This window comes from Triturus cristatus, chromosome 6 (assembly GCF_964204655.1).
Source record: "Triturus cristatus chromosome 6, aTriCri1.1, whole genome shotgun sequence".
NCBI lineage: Eukaryota > Metazoa > Chordata > Amphibia > Caudata > Salamandridae > Triturus > Triturus cristatus.
Window position 1 is genome coordinate 1137776813 of NC_140589.1, and position 19146 is coordinate 1137795958.

Below are 19146 nucleotides of genomic sequence, written 5' to 3' on the forward strand. Positions count from 1 at the left end.
GCCGGGAGGAGGTGGAGACTAGAGCTGGGACGGGCGAGAGCGCCTACGGCCAGGAGTCGTGACGAGAGCCCGGTCATGCTGGCAGGGCCTCGCAGAAGGCGGCGGTGAGAAGGGTACGGCCGCAGCAGCGACCACGCGCCAGCACCGGTGGGGGAGCAGCAACCCGGCGGCCGCAGAGGGAAGGTCCCGCTCCGCGGGCTGTGCGGACCGGTGAACAGGGGCCGTTGCACCACGAAGGCCGGAGAGCCTCTACCGGCGGTGGCAGACACGAGGAGCTGAGGCGACACAAGCGAAAGGTCAGACTGGTGGCTGGCGGCGGTCCGGACGGGGGACGTCCCCTCGACCGGTAGTCGGGCCCCGGGGACACCGAACTTGGAGCCGGTGCGGGCTTCCCCTTCCCCCCCCCCCTCTCCCAACGAGGCCAGGTGCAGGCCGCAGCGGCGGCGACAGCGGTGCACCCAGGGGGGGTGTGTGCCAGGAGTGGAGGCGCGCGGACGCGCTGAAGGCACCCGCCGGTTCGTGAGGGAGGACTCCCGGTGAGGACCAGCAGCTACGGGCCGGGTGCAGAGAGATCGTGCCCGGGCGTGCGCCCTCGGAAGGGCCGAACAGGGGGACGAGGCCTGCCGCCCGGCGCAGTCGAGACTCGGTGCCTGATCGCGGGACTCGGAAGAGGCCCAGGGAGAACGAAGATACAGTCGGCAGAGGGCGAGGGGGTGACCGGGCCCCGGAAGGTGCGCGCCCTGTCTTAAGGCTGGCCCTGGGGAGTGCACATGGCGCTGGAGCAGCGGTGGTGACTGGAGGACAGACTCAGAGCAGAGGGGCATAGCTGAGGCCGGCTCCCTGAGACGACATACGAGTGGCCACGCGGACGGGGCCCCCCCCGGCGAGCGCTGCGACCACGGGGACGGCAGAAAGAAGCTCGGACACGCAGGACCAGAGCAAAGTGCCCAACGGGCAGCGGTAAGGAGGAAGCCGCTAGAGGGAAGAGCGTGGGGAGCGGCAGCGGCAGCACGCGGCGGGGAGAGGAAAGGCCGTCCCGGGACTGGAGGAGGCGACCGGCCCGGGACCACTACACGCGGGGCTGCGGGCCCCGGGATACATCGCGCGCAGCGAATGAGACCCCAGTCGGGCTCAGAGGGAAGGTGAGGTTCCCAGAGGAGGGGACCAGGCCGTGATCTTTCGGCCGGCACAGACGCGGCGGGACCCGCACCTGCTGAAGGGCCTGATTCGGTAATTGCGGGGTCGTGGACAACGGAGAGGTACCAAGCTCACACAGGCAAGAAGCAGGCAGTGCGCAGAGCCCTGGACGGCGGAGGGGACAGGGGCCCGGCCCGGAGGAGCAGAGGAGCCCGGCATTCCCGTTCACTGGAGCAGGGCGCAGTAGCCGCTGAGGGGTCTGGTGTGGATTGGTCCGAGGGAACCTTGCGGAGCCGCGGAATACAGGGGGCCATCGCAGGAGACAGTGGGACCGCACGGTCGGGGGGCCTTGCCTCCTCCTCGGAATGGCGGGCAGTAGAGGTGGACGGAAGGGGGAGCGCACACTCCCCGAACTCCTCGGCAGAACACAGCACAGAACCGACAGAGGACTGCCATCGCCTGGATCCTCCGGAGGACCAGGGGGGGCTGCTGACGGAGAACCCCCAGTCACCAGGTCCTTTATGGAGTCCCTTTTTAGCTCCCTCAGGGAGGACTTCCAAACCCTAAAGACCGAAGTGGCAGGAGAGGTGCGAGAGCTACGCCGGGAGATGGATGGCTTGGGAGAAAGAGTGGCCACGGTGGAAGACGCGGGCCAGAGACGGGACGAAGAGTTTGAATCCCTGCAGCAGGAAGTGTTGCGCCTCCGGGACCAGCAAATTGACCTCCAGGCACATGCGGAGGATCTCGAAAACAGATCGCGGAGGAACAACGTCCGGGTCCGAGGAGTGCCGTCCAAAGAAGAAGGGGCAGACGTAGCGGGATATTTACGGGACCTGTTCCGGGAGGTCCTGGGTGAAGAGGAGACCATTCCCATTCGCATCGACAGGGCGCACAGGGTGGGCCCCCCATGGAGAGCATCGGCGCCGCCCCCGGACATTCTCGCCTTTCTCCCGGACTTCCCACTCAAGGAACGCATTCTGGCAGAGGCACGGAAGCGGCAGTCACTGACCTTCCGAGGGCACCCGGTGGCCCTTTACCAAGACCTATCGGCCATCACTCTTCAAAAACGGAAATCCTTTAAAATTGCTACGGACTTTCTCAGAGAACACGGAACGCCGTATGCTTGGGGTCATCCCTTTCGAATAATCTTCAGGTGGAATGGTACTATGCATCACCTCCGCTCCTTGCAGGAAACGTGCGGAGTCCTGGGCATCACCGCAACAGACGAAGACGACACGACGCCTCAGTGAAGGGGGCGCTCCGGGGCGGATGGCTGGCACCGAGTGTCAAGGAGGCGGACCCGTGAACGCCTCGAGAGACCGGACTCGCCCACCATCAGAGCTAGCATAGACAGCGCGGTGATGGAGGTGGCGGAGAGCACCGGCGCCACCGACGTGGCACTAACTGCCTGAATCACTCCGGGGGGAGAAACTTTCGCCATCTTCAATTTGCAGGTTTGGGGCCCGGGGGGGGGGGAGGGGGGCGGACGGGGAGGGGCGGGTGGCTGGACGTCCACTAGAATAACTTGCCGCAGTTTGGTACCCAGGGGAACCGGACTTGGACTATGAGGAGCTGGAGTTGGGGGACGGGCAGGGGGAGATTGGGGATGGGCAGCCCTACGTTAATGGCATGTTGCCAGGGGAAAGGGCTGGAGGGCGGGCGGGGGGGGTAGTTGGGGAGGAAGGCGTAGTGCGGGAGGGGGGACGGGGGGCGTGAGGGAGGGAGATACCGAGGGGAGGGGGGGTCGTCCAGTGCGCGCACACGGTCCCGCTTCGGGCGGCCGCAGTCGGGGCCCGAGTCCAGGAACTACAGCAGGGAGGCACGGCTACATAGCGGCAGCAATCTCATCCACAGATGGCCACGACTCTTAACATCGTGACGCTTAACGTTAGGGGCCTCAATAATCCAGTCAAACGTAGGGCGGTTCTGTCCCTCTTGGAGAACACCCAGGCGGATATCTGTCTGCTTCAGGAGACACACCTCCTGCCCCGTGACTGCCTCAGACTCCGGTCCCGCGCATTCCCTTCGCAGTTCTTCTCATCAAACGGCACGAAAACGGCGGGGGTGGCGATTCTGGTGGCCCGACGCTTTAGGGGAGAGGTTCTCAATAAACAGGCGGAACAAAAGGGCAGGCTATTGGCCTACAGGTTCAGAATAGCGGGCCTCTCTGTTACGATAGGGTCCCTCTACGGCCCGAATGACCGGCAGGAACCCTTCCTTAGATCTGCCCTGGAGGAGGTCATGGCGACGCCTGACAGGCATATCATTGTCGGAGGGGATTATAATATGGTCTTTGACATGACCCTTGACAGGTCGGCACACCGTTCCCCGCAGACGGGGGAGTTCTCGGCTGGCTTCAAGGCCCAGTTAGCGGAGATGGTTCTGCAAGACCTATGGCGCCGATTGCACCCCAATGCTAGGGACTACTCCTACTACTCACACGCACACAAAACGTATGCGCGGCTTGACCACTTTCTGGTCACGGGACCGATGTACTCCTTGGCCACATTGGCGGAGATGGGGGTGATCTCAATGTCGGACCACGCTCCGGTAATGGCGACGTTTGCCTTGCCACCGGTGTTCAGCACCCCACGGATCTGGCGGCTCCGAGACTCCTTACTCTATAGGAAGGAGGTGGTCTCGCAAGTCACAGCAGCGATCCGGGACTACCTCTCACACAACGGGGGTTCCGACACATCTAGCGCGACCCAATGGGCAGCTTTGAAAGCAGTCCTGCGAGGGGAATTTATTGCGATCTCCACGGCGGAAAATAAGGCCAGGCGGCAGAAGCGGGAGGAACTCACCCAGAGGGTCCGCGAGCTGGAGCAAATGCACTGCAGGACGGGGGCCCCCCGGGTTTGGCGGCAGCTCAAAGAGGCGAGAAAGACACTGACGGCGCTTGACATGGATCGCGCGGAGTATGCGGCGCTACGCTTAAAGCATGCCTACTACCCGGGGGGAGACAAATGCGGCAGGCTACTGGCGAGTAAACTCCGGGAGGTGCGACAGAGGCAGATGGTGAAAGAGATCACCAGCCCGACGGGCTCGCCTGTCACGGAGGAGGCCGAAATAGCGGAACTCTTTCGCCGGTACTATGCAGACCTCTACGCCGGGGAGGCCCCAGACGCTCACGCGACACACGAATATTTGGGCTCGGTCTCTTTGACGTCCCTGACACCCTCTCAAGCGGAGACCCTAGACAAAGAAATAAGGATAGAGGAGGTGGTTTCGGCCATCGCTCGTCTCAAGCATGGTTACTCGTCCCTATTCTACAAAACATTTTGTACGGCGCTAGCATCGGTCCTAACGCGTCTTTTTAACACCTTCGCGTAACCGGGGGCCATCCCGGCGGATTTGCTGCAGGCGTCCCTGGTAGTCCTCCCCAAGCCGGGGAAAGACAGAACTCAGTGCGGGTCATACAGGCCGATATCTCTCTTAAACATTGACCTCAAGTTGTACACCGGCATATTGGCGGCACGCCTGGCTCCACATCTGCCGGGCCTCCTCGACCCGGATCAGGCGGGTTTCGTTCCCGGAAGACAGACGGTGGACAATACCAAGAGGATTACCCACCTCATTGAAAAGGCGTCTCGGATCCCGGGGGAGAGGATGTTACTAGCGGTAGACGCTGAGAAAGCGTTCGACCGCGTTCACTGGCCTTATCTAGAGCAGGTACTGGTGAGAATTGGGATGGGGGACAGGTTTCGCCGCATGATCTTCAATTGCTACCGATCCCCGACGGCCGTGGTGCGAGTAAACGGGCATAGTTCCAAGAGCTTTGCCATCGAGAGAGGCACGAGGCAGGGATGCCCACTGTCGCCCCTGCTCTTTGCTCTCTACATGGAACCCTTTGCGCAGCGGATCCGGGATAATGCGGCAGTGAGAGGGGTGAAATTTGGCGGTTTTTGCCACACAGTCAGCCTATACGCTGATGATGTCATACTGTCCCTCGAGGACCCGCTGCGGGCCTTACCGGAGTGCATAACGGAGCTAAATGTTTTTGCGCAGGTCGCGGGATTCAAAATGAATATGGGGAAATCGCTTGCCCTAGACCTTTCCCTCTCACGGACAACTAGAACCCTTTTACAGCATCGGGTGCCGATAGTCTGGTCGTCGGACACGGTACCCTATCTGGGAATTATGTTGGCCCCCACGTTACCCGCTATGGTCACGGCGAACTACGCCGCCTTGAGCAAGAAAATACAGGGGGAACTAACCCGATGGGACCGCGGCACCCTCTCGCTACTAGGCAGGGTGGCAGCGGTCAAGATGACGATTTTGCCCCAGATTTTGTATCTGTTCAGAGCGCTACCGCTCCAACCTCCGGCCGGATGGATACAGAAAATGCAGGCTGACCTCCTCCGCTTTATATGGCAGGGCAAGAAACCTCGACTGAGGAGAGCGCTCTCGATGCTGGCACCGGAGGCGGGAGGTCTAGGTATTCCGGACCTCCGCAAATATTTTCAAGCGACGCAGTTGCGCTATTTAGTAGAGTGGAGCAAGTGGGAGTCCGACAAGCATTGGCTCTTCCAGGACCAGGCGGTGGCGGGCAGGCCTTTACAGGAGGTGCTGTTCCTGCGTAGGGCGCACCGCCCCGCTAACCTCTACGCCTCCTTCATCACCCGAGTTCCACTACGGATCTGGAACGCCACCAACATCATACACGGCCTCATGACCTTTCCTTCGCCGCTGACACCCCTGGTGGATAATCCTGATTTTACCCCGGGGATGGAACGGGGTGCATTCGCTCATTGGCGTGATGCGGGCTGCAGGGCTTTATGCCATTTGTACGATGCGGAAGGGGTGATTCCCTTTCGGAGCTTCCGACAGACATATACATTCCGAGAGACCGAGCGGATGCGCTACACGCAGGCGCGTCACTGGGCGTTGCACCCCCAGATCCGAGAGTCGGCGGACAGACGACTCCTTCCTTATGAGCGCTGGCTCCTGTCACCGACCTCGGATTCGAAGCTCATAAGCGACCTCTACCGGTTTCTTCAACCGCCCCCGTCACATTTTTATAGCCCAGGGAGGGAGCGGTGGGAAAAGGAATTAGGCAGAGCCCTGAGCCATGAGGAATGGGGACAGATAGCCTACAGGGCTCGGCACTCGGCGTACCACACAGGCCTCACAGAGACCCTCACTAAGGTCTCGATTTACTGGTATTATACCCCAGAGCGTATACACGCTATGGATCATAGTAAAGAGGATACGTGCTGGCGGGGATGCGGGTAGGTGGGGACGCTCACGCATGTCCTATGGGATTGCCCTCGCTTGGGCTCCTACTGGCAGGAGGTACTGGACGACGTGGACTCCCACTTTGAAGTCGAGCTGCCGCGCCTGCCGGTTTATGTTTTACTAGGCCTCCCGAATCAGCTGATGTACCCCTTGAAATCCCGCAGAGGGAGGCAGATGGCCATCGCATTGGGGTCGGCGGTTCAGAATATCCTGATACATTGGCGCACGGCTACGCCTCCCACGGTCACGGGCTGGCTCCACAGACTGTGGTACGTATTGGGTATGGAGAAGATGTCGCTGGCGGCAGCGAGCGAGGCGGAACGGTTCACGGACATATGGCAGCCGTTCCAGTCGTTACTGGCCACGGAATTTAGAGAACTGACCTGCCCACGCTATCTTCGGCTTCTGAGGCTCGCCGCGCCGGAGGAGAAAGCCGCTTGACGGCAACTGACATGGCCCCCTGAGAGGGACTACGGGTGATTTCACGGTGGGCCTGGTGGCGCGCACTGGAGGACGAACAGGGGGGGGGGGGAGGGTGGAGGGGGGGGTAGTTCGGGGTGGGGGGGGCTGGATAGGGGGGGGGAGTTTGGGGGAATGTTTTTAGTTATTCGGTAGTTTTGGTTCAGGAAGTATCAAAGCGGGGGCTCCCCCTTAGGACGGATCAGGGTCACGAAGCCTACGCCCGGGACCGCATGTTAGCCTTCCCAGGGGCCTATCCCTCCCGGATAAGCATATGGCGGGGAGGTTCCCCACGGGTGGGATCCATTGGATAGCACGGGGGGTGAACAGTCAGAGTCGCCCCGCAGAGGATTCGGGGACCCGCTTGAACCTTGCAGTTGAGACGCGGCCGGCCCCATGGGGTTGTAGGCGACATGCTGTGTTTAAAGTGGATCCGCCTATGGGGTTCAGGTTAGGTTCCGGGGGGTTGACTTACAGGAGCTGTGATCCGCCGGCCCGCAGGGTTGTAGGCGCCAGCTGCTGCTGCCGTTCCGATACTGTGTTTTCTTTAATAAAAATAGATTTAATCCTAAACAAAAGCTGTACAGGTTTATTCTAAACAGGTTCAGCTACAACAGACCAACAGTACTGCACCACCCCTGCCCTTGTCTGTAGCCATCAGCATTGGTTCCTGGGTCTTCGTGCGCAACTTTGTGAGAACATGGAAGGATCCCAAGTTTCTAGGCCCCTACCTAGTAACACAGAGCACGCCAACAGCAGTAAAAGTGGAGGGGATGCGGAACTGGGTGCACAAAACCGACATTATTCCATTTTTGGCCTCACTCCCACAGAGAGGGGAGGAGGCAATGGTCCAAGAACAAATTATACAATGAAGAGACAGCTAAATGATATTTTTCATAGTATAATAATGAGTTCAGTGGTTATGATTATTACTCTGATAATTTGCTATTGTAGTATGTGTTATGTGGGGAACAACCTTTACAACGCAACTTTTACAACGCACTACCTTTACAACGCATTTTTTACAACGCATAATCCATTACAACGCATGACATTACAACGCATGACACTACAACGCATTTTTAAAAACTACCTTTACAACGCATTCCATTACAACGCATACTACCATTACAACGCATACCATTACAACGCATAATATTACACTACACTATCCAACACTTACCCTACTGTTGCACCCCCTGGAGTTAGAATAGTAATTTTCACCCCTATACTATCCAACACTTACCCTACTGTTGCACCCCCTGGAGTTAGAATAGTAATTTTTACCCCTATTCTATCCAACACTTACCCTACTGTTGCACCCCCTGGAGTTAGAATAGTAATTTTTACCCCTATTCTATCCAACACTTACCCTACTGTTGCACCCCCTGGAGTTAGAATAGTAATTTTTACCCCTATACTATCCAACACTTACCCTACTGTTGCACCCCCTGGAGTTAGAATAGTAATTTTTACCCCTATACTATCCAACACTTACCCTACTGTTGCACCCCCTGGAGTTAGAATAGTAATTTTTACCCCTATACTATCCAACACTTACCCTACTGTTGCACCCCCTGGAGTTAGAATAGTAATTTTTACCCCTATACTATCCAACACTTACCCTACTGATGCACCCCCTGGAGTTAGAATAGTAATTTGTACCCCTATACTATCCAACACTTACCCTACTGTTGCACCCCCTGGAGTTAGAAAAGTAACTTTTACCCCTATACTATCTAATACTTACCTTAAATGCAATTTAATATTATGCGTTGTAATGGTATGCGTTGTAAAGGTATGATGCGTTGTAATGGAAATGCGTTGTAAAGGTAGTTTTTAAAAATGCGTTGTAGTGTCATGCGTTGTAATGTCATGCGTTGTAATGGATTATGCGTTGTGAAAAATGCGTTGTAAGTGCATGCGTTGTAAAAGTGTGCGTTGTAACGTCATACATCCGTGTTATGTAGATGCAAAAGATCCCACCCATAGGGAAGAATTATTACGCTTTCGTAGAGCTGTTTTCAATGAAACAGATATACATCCTCTGCATGATTCTCTACTTGATAATTTGTGGTACAAAAGCATGCATGATGTAGGTACCAATACACAAAATGATAGTTGTTATATATGTTCTCTTATTCCCCATGCCATAGAAACACCACCTTTAGTGTATCCTAAAGAAGTGCCTGTTAATATGACAAAGTGTTTATTGCATCTTTTCTTGTGTAGGATAAAAGCACAGTTACAGCCAACACATGTTAGTCTTATGACAGCCAGAGTTAATACATCCAGATTTGATACAACTCCTGAAATTTTGCAAATTTTGACAGATACAACAGAGATAATGAAAGAGATATCCGGAATGAAAGGAGCAGGGCAGAAATATAGTTATGCAAATTGGGAGGAAGTCGTATTGGAACGAGGTATTCTAGGGAGATCTAATCCACCATCCACCTGTAATAATTATTCTGCCAAACCACTGCCCCCAGATTGCACAGCCAGGCCAGTATTAAGTATTGAAGCATCAGTATTTGCCAATAATAAATGGTTTACTGGAGCTAGGTTTTCATGTAGAACCATATCTTTATGGAATGGCACAGCAACAAAAAATCAATTGAGATTTGACGATATAAAAGCATTATGTCAGCAAGTATGGGATGAAAACATACAGAGATATACATGGACTGGAACTAAACGTCATCCTACGCTGGCTGTGAAACTAATGAGATTTTCTCTTTGCTTTTAGGGAAATGGGATTGTTAAAGTTGGACGGAATCTCAATTGCAGTTCAACTATTTACAATGCCAATATGCAGGGCGGTGCCTCCAGCCTTATGGATTTTTACTGGCAGTGTGGAACTCAAATATACACTCACTTACCCCCCGACTGGAGCAGAATCTGCTCTCTGGTGACTTTGCATATTCCATCTATGGTAATACCAGCAAAAGAAATACAAAATTTGCATTTGCATTCCATGAGTAAAACATCAACTTTGCTGCATCATCACAGAAGAAAAAGGATGGCTGAGTACTTTGGAACTTCAGTGTGGCAGGATGTGCCCAAAGAGTATAGGTTGTTCAATGACGCCCAAACATTTTTTGGAAGTCTGATACCTATGTTTCAAGCAAAAGCAACTGCTCGCTGGGTTCAGATCACCCGCTGGGAGCTGATGAAAGCTACTGAAGATGGCTTTAATGCAGTTAAAGAAGAGCTGCGTTCAATCAGACTTATGGTGATGGAAAACAGATATGTTTTGGACTTAATGACAGCAATCGAAGGAGGAGTATGGAAAAAACGTAATTCAGTGCGCTGTACTTTCATACCGGCGAATGATGAAGATGAAGGAAATCTAACTCAGGCCATATTGACTTTGCATAATTCGCATGCACAGATGAAGAAAGAGGGGGGTGCTCCAGATGAGTGGTTCACTGGCTGGTTTGATTGGGTGCCGTCCTGGATGTTGGGGTTGTCTAAGGCCTTGTTGCCTATAATAGTTCTGTTGCTATTGATATGCCTAGTATTTCAGTTTATCTTAGCATGTTGCAAGAGGATTACAGCTAAAGTGGGAGGTATGTTCCCTATAAGGAGAAATAAAGAGATGCAAAATATAGAATTGGAAGAAATGCACAGGGGTGGTGAAGAAGTAGTCGAAGAATCGACTAGCGAGGAGAATGAAAGGAATCAAAACACTAATTCATACTTAGGACCTAATTATTCAGTTTTATCTGTCACTTGCCCACAAACTGTGAAATAATATGTAAAGAAAGAAAAACAGTATAATGCTGTTTAAACGTGCATGTTAAAGTTGCACAATTGTATCTGGAAATAACCTACAGCCTGCTTTCAAAAAAAGGTCTCAATGCGGTTTGGTTTAAGTGTTTTTTCCTTTTCATTGTATTTGAGCTGAGAACGTTCTGCCTAGGATATTTTAACAGGAAATTCAGAGCAGCAAGAATGTTTTCTATTGTAGTCTGTTAGTTTGGCATGAGAAGTCACAAACAATAGGAAAGAGCTGTTCTTTAAATAAAGGTATGTAATCTGGGTGGGACATAACGGAAAAGCAGGACGCTTTTTCTATTGTGAACATTGTATTAAATTTGGATCTAGGCCAAAATTAGTATTATAAGAAGTAGACTTGAAGTGTATGTTAGTTGAGACTGACTTGTGCTTCGCTCATAGCACATCTCTCTCTCAGCTGAATTAGCCTGGCATGTACAATAAACCTTTCTGTACTCCCTTTTGTTGCAGATGTGGTGATTAAATGATTTGCACTGCTTAAAGGAATTTTTCCCGACATAATCATGAGACACGAAGGCTGGTAACGATTCCAGTAGATTTATTCTTCACAGCACATAGTCGCAGCGTCCCTCAAGCCTCAGACAGCAACAACTGTCAAACTGCCAAGGTTGCGAGGAACACCACGTAACAATCGAACGTTAGGGCAGTGAGATTCTACAGAGGTGTGCGGCCTGAACACAAGAGAAATCATAACATACCCCCCTTTCTTCTACACGCAGGTAGAATAAAACACTGAAGAACAATGGGCAAGGATAGAGAGGAAAGTAACAGAGACGGCGAAAGCGGAAGAAAGGATAGAGGAGCAGGAGAGGATATGAGAATGCAAAGATGAGTGGAGGCCAATAGGTGTAGAACCAAGAGAAGCAGAGAGGTGGAAATGAAATGCTAGCAAAGAAAAGAAAGGGCTAACCCACCAGGAAATCCTGCAAGTGGTGAGGGGGCCCCTTGACCCGTAATTGTCTTTGACAACATTGAGTGGTTTGGGAAAGATGTAAATCTTGATTTTCATCACTGTGACTCTGGCGAACACCCAAGTTGTCACCACTGGAACCGGGTGCTCTCTTCTCTGCACAAGAACGAGAACTGTTCACTAATTGATGATCATGCGCCAACATATAACCTGAACAAGAATCTGTATCCACACTAGTTCTGGGTGGATTGTCTTGTGAGCAGTACTTGGCTACTCTGCGTAGATTCCATCTCTCCCCATTAGTTAAAACAACGTGCCACTGGTGAACCTCTTTAACTTGGAAAGGGCCATGGAACTTACACACACTCTTGGCCCAACTACCAGATCTGACTTTGACCCAATCTACCGCTTGAAGACTGGTGTGGGACATCGACTGAGAATGAATGAGAGTGGGTGCAGAAGTGCATTTAGATGTGTCACCAACACACACACACACACTCTTCCCTTCCAATAACTCTCTGACCCAAGACGGTACTAACTTGGTAGAGGGTTTCCTTCCACGCATGGCAACAAAAGGAACAACACCAGTAGTAGTATTTTCAGTGGTTGGGTAATCCCACACTACTTCGTTCAAGGTTTCATCAACATCCAGGTTATTGGTGAGAGCAAGACCTATAGTACCTTTAATCATGCGGTTGGCTCTCTCTACTGTACCATTGAATTGTGGATTATAAAGTGCAGTGAGAGAATGTTTTATCCCACAATGGCGCAAAAATTCACACATTTCATCAGAAGTCAACTGTGTGCCATTGTCTGTTATAAGAACATTGGGATAGCCTTCTTCTTTAAAGATACAGCATAACACTTTTATGGTGACTCTAGTGGTAATTTCTGGAAGAAGGTGCACGATCAACCATCTAGAGTGAACATCCATGACAACCATTCCAAATCTCTTGTTGGGAAGAACTCCTGGCATAGGTCCAATGAAGTCAAGGCAAATACTATGCCAACTTACACCTGGATCATGGATGGAACTCGGGACAGACTGTGGACCAACCTTCAACATCTTCGCGCACTCTTTGCACTCGCTGCACCTTTCAACCCAATCAACCACCTCACCATCCATTCCCGGCCACCAGAACTCGCTCCTCAATCTTTACTTTGTAATGGTCTGCCCCATATGTCCTTCATGGGGTATGTCAAATAACCTCTTACGAATAACAAACGGAGGGACAATCTTATCACCTCGCATGACAATCTGTTCTGCAACGATGGATAATTTGTTGATAGTGGCATTAAAATGTCTCACATTACAAGGCAAGGTGCTCTCTCTTCGCCCGCCTTTGAGTATGAGGTTGAGAACGAACTTGAGTACCTCATCTTGTGACATGGCACTCGCCCACTCTTCTTTGTTGACCACACCACAACTCCATTGAACAACATCTTCCACACAGGAAATAGCACCTTCTCTTGCATTCTTAGTCACCCCAATTTTATCCACTTTCTCCCACTCTAAAGGCAAATGCGACAAGCAGTCTGTCTGAACATTACGCCAACCGGAAATGAACTCAATTTGGAAGTTGTACTCTTGCAACCTGGAGGCCAGGCGAGCTAGTCTAGCTGATCCTTTTCCTGCCCCACCTAGTGACAACATTTTAAGCAGGGGCTTGTGGTCAGTGCAGAGAAGAATCTTTCATCCCCAAACATACGTTCTGAAATATTCAACTCCCCAGGTGGCAGCTAAAGTTTCTTTTTCTATTACAGAGTAATGACGTTCAATGGTTGTCAAGGTGCGTGAAGCGAAAGCCGCAGTTTTTTCTGAACTACCATCATTCTTAGACAAGACAGCACCAATACCAGTGTCACTTGCATCAACTGTGACAATTGTTTAACATTAACATCAAATGGCACTAAAATTCCTGCATCACAAATTTCAAGTTTGATGTTTTCAAAACAGGTATGCTGGTCTGCTCCCCATGTAAAGTTTACACCCTTTCCTATAAGTACTTTCAAAGGTTCTGTTTTGCTTGCAAAACTTTTCACAAACTTGGAATAATACTCGATTAGCCCAAGAAAGGAACGCAATTGATCCTTGTTACTAGGAGTGGAAGCCAACCTATGGAAGCAAGCAAATCCTTTATGGGTTTAACACCATCGGCAGAAAGGGAGTGTCCCAAGTACTCCACTTCCGTGACAAGGAAAGCACATTTTTCTCTACGTAGCGTTAAACCAGACTCTAGAAGCCTTGAAAGAGTTTCCTTTAACGCCAAGTTGTGACTTTTCTCACTATCACCAAAAACTAGGATATCATCCTGGAAGAAGATGATATTCTTCATGCCTCTAAACACTTCTGACACCATCCTCTGAAAAACACTAGCAGCAGAGGACAATCCAAAAGGCATCCTGGTGAAATGGAAGATACCTTCCATGGTAATGAAGGCTGTCAAATGTTTAGAGGAGTCATGTAACCATATTTGGTGGTTGGCGTGACGAAGGTCCAATTTCAAAAATAATTTAGCACCTTGTAACAATACGATTAGCTCGTTAATGTTAGGTAGGGGAAAGGTGTCTGGAATGATATTTTGGTTTAAACTCCTCAAGTCAACACAGAAATGTAAATTTCCATCTACCTTCTCTGTGATGACAACAGGAGAAGCCCAAGGGGAGCACTCAACAGGTTCAATGATCCCATTAGATAACATTTCATCCAACATCTTCTTGACTTCGCCCCTGACCATAATGGGAACTCTTCTGAGCTTATGTTGAACGGGGATAGCTCCAGGCTTAAGTTTTATTTTGTGAACATAACCTTCTAGGTTTCCAAGTTGATCTCTGAACACTTCCTTAGCTCCCTTCAAGATGTCATCAGCAGTGAGGTCATCCAGCACCATCACTTGCTCTACAACATGGGGCCAATCTTAATATGTAAGTCGTACTGATGGTACCAACCCAAGATGGGGGCCCAGATTCAGCTACGTAAACTTTTCCCCTAACAGACCTATTTTCTAAATAAATATCCGTCAAAATATAACCCCGTATGTCTATCTGCTCTCCTTGATACCCACCTGGGTTTATATCTTTGGGTAACAAACTTACATTCAGCCATTCTTGTTTATTATCCTCTAGGGTACGATGGTGTACAACGACCCCTAATCTACCATAAGGTCAACTTTTTTGTTAGCAATGACAAACTCTGCCTTGGGCTTGTGTCTTCTCTTGTCATCTAAATATGAAGAGTTAGTTGCAAGAACTTCTTCATTGTCACCTATCTCAATTTGGGTAGGTTCAACACAAAGAATTCTGTCAGGCCTAGACAAGCACTCACTATAGTGTGTCTGTTCGGTCAACATGGCCACCATTCCTTTTTTGACATCTCTACACATTCTAGCAAAATGACCTCTATGGCCACACTTCCTGCACTCTTTGCCAATGGCCCAGCAGTTTTTTTAATCTGCTGTGTGATAAGTGCTACCACACTTGCCACACATCTTATTGCCAAACTTGCTGAGATACAGCCTGCTGCCAGAAGAGCTCTGGTGGACGCAGCCACTTCCCCTTCACTTCCCTCCACAACAGATGTTTCCCCTTCACCAGTACTGTTCATTTTAGAATCTCTACGATCCATCTCCTTCATACAGAACTCTGACTCCTCTACTATCTTTGCTATATCAATGGCATCCTTCAGAGTGGGATCGTTGGCAGCCCACAACCGTTCTTGGGTCTTTCTGTTTCTGCATTGCACAATCAGTTGATCCTGTATCATCTCCTCAGCAATGGGACCAAATCTACATTTGAGGGAGAGTTCACGCAGTCTTGTAACAAAGTCATCAATCGATTCTCCAACTCTCTGTGTCTGAGGATAGAATTTGTACCTCCTCATGACAACATTTGTCTCTTTCGCAAACCTTTTCTCCAACCTTTTCCTTGCTTCTTGATAGACGTCTTCAATACGTCTTCGTTAATGACAACTGGGAGGTACTTGAAACTGTGTTGTCCCGTGTTAGACCTGGCACCATTGACGTGGGTCCCCCTTCCACCTTTCGCTTTTGTCTCCTCTGTGTTTGCTGGTGTTAGAGGCTCTGGGCGCTGTGCCACTGCCATCCAGTGCCACAGCACGAATGCTCCCTATTGTAAAATGACTGTATGAATTGGTATTCCCTATAATCCTAGCTGACCCAAGGAACATGTTTGGAAAGTCGAATTTAGTATGCCTGAGCTCAGAATATTAGAGTGCATCTCTTGGTGAGGATTATTTTTATATTCTGTGTTTGAGAATACCACTTTTGGAAAGTGGGTATTTTCTTGCCTGAGTCTTCCAGTGTGCTCTGTTGTAATGTGTATTGGCTGTCTGGTTTTGGAGAGACTGGGCAGGCTGAGCCCGACCTGGATTGAACAGAGAGATCTGCAGTGGGAGTATGGGGAGGAGTGACCCTTTGATCTGAGCAGGGCTGTGCCTGGGAATGATGGCTCCACCTCCCACTGTGCGTCTGATGGCAGACTCCCTCTTCCTGAAAGGCAGGATGCCGCCTTGTAAACAAAGTGCTCCAGGACCACACCAAACTGGTTCTGGCTGGGGTCAGTGACTTTTGAGAACAAAGACTTTTGGGGTATAAATATCTGTGCTAAAACCCCTACATGGTGTGTTACTTCTGGATGTCAAGACAAACCTCTGTCTGTGTAACTAGAGGGAAAGGACTTTGAAACTTCTATCCATCTTGCTGAAGCAACTACCCAAGGGCCTGATTTGAGCTTGCCTCCTGCAGAAATCTCAGGGATATTAGACTTCACCCAATAGCCTTCCAAATTCCTATTGAGGGCGATTCTACTCACAGGTGAGGTATTCTGTCGAGAATTCCAGAGCCTCTGGATGTACTGCGGGGAACGCAGGCTGAGAATCATCGCTATTGCTATTGTGTGCCGCTGCAGCTGAGGAGCTGTTGCCGCTGAGAGACCGCATTTGTCCGTGCTATGAGAATTATCGCTATCGCTATTGTGGGCCGCTGCAGCTGAGGAGCTGTTGCCGCTGAGAGCCCGCATCTGTCTGTGCTACGAGAATCAGCGCTATCGCTATAGTGGACGGCTGCAGCTGAGGAGCTGTTGCCGCTGAGAGCACGCATTTGCCTGTGCTACGAGAATCATCGCTATCGCTATTGTGGGCCGCTGCAGCTGAGGAGCTGTTGCCACTGAGAGCCCGCATTTGCCTGTGCTATGAGAATCATCGCTATCGCAATTGTGGGCCGCTGCAGCTGAGGAGCTGTTGCCGCTGGGAGCCCGCATCTGTCTATGCTACGAGAATCATCGCTATCGCTACGGTGGACCGCTGCAGCTAAGGAGCTGTGCCGCTGAGTGCCCGCCTTTAATCACCGTCTCAGGATCATTGTGAGTGCACGCCGCGGACCGCTGCAGCTGGGGGCTGTGGCCGCTGCGAGTACAACTGTCATCATCGCGGCTTCCTCACGAAGCTGCGTGCAGTGCCCCTTTAAACTTCAGGTACATTGTGCATCACCAGGTCGCGTAGACCCCGGCCTCAAACTAAGTTCGTTTCACATGCTTTTGATTGCTTTTATTGCTTTTCAAGCAAATCTATAATTACGTGCATTATGGCTTCTTGATCGCTTTTGAGCCTTGTGTTATGCCTATATAAAGATACTCATTTTTCTATAATTACTTGTGTAGTGTCCCTTTGTAGTGTCTTCACTGCTTTATTGTGTATGGTCATAAATGCTTCACACACTGCCTCTGAGATAGGCCTGTCTGCTCGTGCTACGTTACCACAGGGTTGAGCAGGGGTTATCAAAGGGTGTAGCCTCCTTACTCTTACTTAGGAAGAAGGGTCCCTATTTGGACATTGTCGCCAGCCAATGCCAACTAGAGATCCCCATTTCTAACATCCCTCTTTACCCAGACTGGTAACTAAGAGCGCTTTTTTCCTACTTGAGCTAAAATCCTGAGCATCCAACGCTTCCAGGTAATTGTTGAAGATGTCGATCCACTCATCCCACTCGATGCTAGGACTACCAGGTTGAGTGAGAAAATGTGGGGGAGAAGAGACTGCTGTGACGTCCAAAGCTGTGACATCCATGTTGCAATGTAGGCTGTGAAAAGGAAATAAGGAATGCAAAACACTGAGATGCACACTCTGACAGAAAAAGGTCTGGAGGACTGTTTTTCTAAATAATGTTTTTAAAAAATGATGATTCTAAACGCTTGTAAACTTGCAAAAGAGGTCAGCACTGAAAAATCAGCATTCCCTTTACCCTCACAGACTGATATGTTTGCCAAAATTACGCCAAGCGAGACTAAGGTAGATGAAAATGTTATGTTATGTTATATGTGATTTATACAGCGCACGGCCACTCCAAGGAGTGTCCCGGCGCTAGAGCTGACCACAGACAACCAACAAAAAGACAGGAAATACCTGCCCTTAGAGGCCAACCCCAAGAAGAAAGAAGGGGGGGGAGAGCTAGAGCATAAAAAGCCACGTCTTCAGATTATGTCTGAAGGACAAAAGATCAGAATTCTGACGGAGGGAGATAGGAAGACCGTTCCAAAGGCGAGAGGCCATAACTTGAAAGGATCTTCCTCCAGTCCGTGAAAGCCTGAATTTAGGAATTACGGCGAGAGACTTAGAGGAAGATCTTAAGGAACGTTGAGGAGTATAGGGCTGCAGTCTGTCTCGTAGGTACGGGGCTCCAATCCCGTGAAGGGATTTAAAAGTCAGGACCAAAGCCTTAAAGTAAATTCTTTTCTTCACTGGAAGCCAGTGAAGTGAAGACAACAATTGAGAAGTATGAGTTCTAGGCTTGATGAGAAAAATAGACCTGGCTGCCACATTTTGGATAGTTTGTAACCGACTTAATAAGTACTCAGGAAGACCTAGGTATAGAGAGTTTACATAATCAAGTCTAGACAACACCAATGCCTGCACCACGGTTTTCTGGTGAGATATAGGAAGAAGAGGAAGGAAGTTTTTCAGCATCTTTATTATCCCAAAGCAAGTACCGGTGACAGTTTGAATTTGCGTCTTCATGGAGAGAGCGGAGTCAAACATAACTCCCAGGTTCTTTACGAGTGTCACTTCAGAGAGCGGGGGACATGTCATGCGGCCGCCAGGAAAGCCAGGCTTTGTGAGCTTGGGGGCCAAAAAAATTATTTCCGATTTGTTGGAATTACATTTTAATTGGTTATCATTAAACCAAGTAAAAATCTGCCCGAGACAGTTTCTAATACATTCCCCATCAAATTCCAAACCCTTTTCACAGGTGAATAGTAATTGAGTATCGTCGGCGTAAGATACTATTTTAGCTCCGTATTTTTTAGCCAAAAGGGCAAGGGGGGCAATGTACAGATTAAACAACGTGGGGCTGAGGATAGATCCCTGTGGCACCCCAACATTCAGGACCGGAATTTCGGCTGAGAAAGGTGGTGCCCACACTGTTTGACTCCGATTGCCAAGAAAAGATCTCAATCATTTCAAGACCAGTCCTCCGATCCCGCCCCTCTCCAACCTTTGAATTAAAAGGTTATGAGGGACAGTGTCGAAGGCCGCGGAGAGGTCAAGCAGCACCAACACTGCACTGCCGCCCCTATCCAGCACAGCT

At 50.4% G+C, this 19146-nt stretch overlaps 1 long non-coding RNA gene across 2 annotated transcripts in view; it reads left to right on the top strand.

The window, feature by feature from the left end:
- LOC146821101 (uncharacterized) overlaps positions 1–11060 on the top strand; it is a 129957-nt gene extending 118897 nt beyond the window's left edge. For both annotated transcript variants that reach the window (XR_014963100.1, XR_014963099.1), the window contains one exon: positions 9584–11060. This is a non-coding gene — a long non-coding RNA (uncharacterized LOC146821101). The remainder of the gene's footprint in view (positions 1–9583) is intronic.
- The last annotated feature ends 8086 nt before the right edge of the window (positions 11061–19146 follow it).